General features: G+C 47.0%; 1 pseudogene; it reads right to left on the bottom strand.

The window, feature by feature from the left end:
• Window positions 1–345: 345 nt before the first annotated feature.
• Window positions 346–446, bottom strand: LOC141625685 (small nucleolar RNA R71; annotated as a pseudogene).
• Window positions 447–1,388: the final 942 nt, after the last annotated feature.

Genomic DNA, 1,388 nt, shown 5'->3' with positions numbered 1-1,388 from the left:
CTTCTATTCCCAAAGGTTTCAATCTCCAGACTGAGGATGGGAACACCTTTGATATCCGTCCTTCTTATATCAATCTGGTGGAGAGAAACATTTATAGAGGTGTGGTTGGTGAAGATCCGAGGAAGCATATGGAGACCTTACCGATTACTGTTCCACTATCCTCGCCACTAAGGGGGTAACTCAAGATAAGATTAAGGAGGTTCTATTTCCTTTCTCTTTAGCCGACTCAGCCAGGGAGTGGCTGACTGACTTGGACCGCACAAATACTGCCAAGGTTCTGATTGGGAGTCTCTTGCTCTTGCATTTTACAAGAGATATTTCCCTCCACAACGCACCAATTTGCCGAGGGCCAAGATTACTAGTTTCCGACAGTGCTCCGATGAAAGTTTCTATGAAGCATGGTCGCGATTCAAGAAGTTGGTGAGGTCTATCCCTCACCATGGTTTTGACCCATGGTTTCTAGCTAATCAGTTCTACAATGGGTTGTATGACGACCACAGAGCCATACTTGATGCGGCATCTAGCGGGAGATTCCAGGAGAACACCGATGATGATAAGGGGTGGTCTCTTATTGAAGAGATGGCTAATCACAGTGCTGAGTATGGAAACCCGAGGGATGGGATTAGGACAGTTCATGCGGTTGATAAGCGGGTTTTGGCTCACCGGAGACCATGAATGCTAGGTTCGACAAGTTGGAATTACAAGTCATTGGGGAGCCTCGGACGGTCCATGTTCTTACTAGGGGAGAGACCGTTTCATGTGAGAGATGTGGAGGTAATGATGGCCACTCTGCTGTTGGCTGTCTTGTGGAGAAGGAACAAGTCATTGCCTTTCAGCAATATAGGCAAGGAGGGGGTTCCTATTACAATAATCAAGGGGCAGTCCATCCCAATCTGAGGTGGACTAGTCAGAATGTGCTCAATCCTACTCCTCCTCCACACCAGTAGCAGCCTTATGTCCCTCCACACAAGAATCAACAAGGCTTTCAAAAGCCCCCTTCTTTTACTCCTCCTAACCATGGTGCGTCATCTTCCGGTGGGGTGAGTGAAATTGGTGAGCTTAAGTCTATGTTGCAAGCCTTCACGAAGCAGTGGCAATTGAGTGATCAACAGAAAGGTGCGTCCATAAAGGCACTTGAAACTCAAGTTGCCCAATTAGCCACTAATCAGTCCACAAGAAAGCAGGGTCAATTACCGACTCAAAATGAGAAGAATCCACACGAGACGGTAAATTTCATCAATCTGAGAAGCGGTCGTTCATATGAGGGACCAGAAATGCAGAAATCAGACCCAAGGAGAGCTGTAACTGAAGGTGAACAGTGTTCTGGCGAAGAAAATGAGCTCACGACAAAGAAAGTACTCGATCGACTGGTTTCAGGTGGTCGATCG

This window comes from Silene latifolia, chromosome X, assembly GCF_048544455.1.
Source record: "Silene latifolia isolate original U9 population chromosome X, ASM4854445v1, whole genome shotgun sequence".
Taxonomy (NCBI): Eukaryota; Viridiplantae; Streptophyta; class Magnoliopsida; order Caryophyllales; family Caryophyllaceae; genus Silene; species Silene latifolia.
This window is presented reverse-complemented; position numbering and strand designations above follow the sequence as displayed.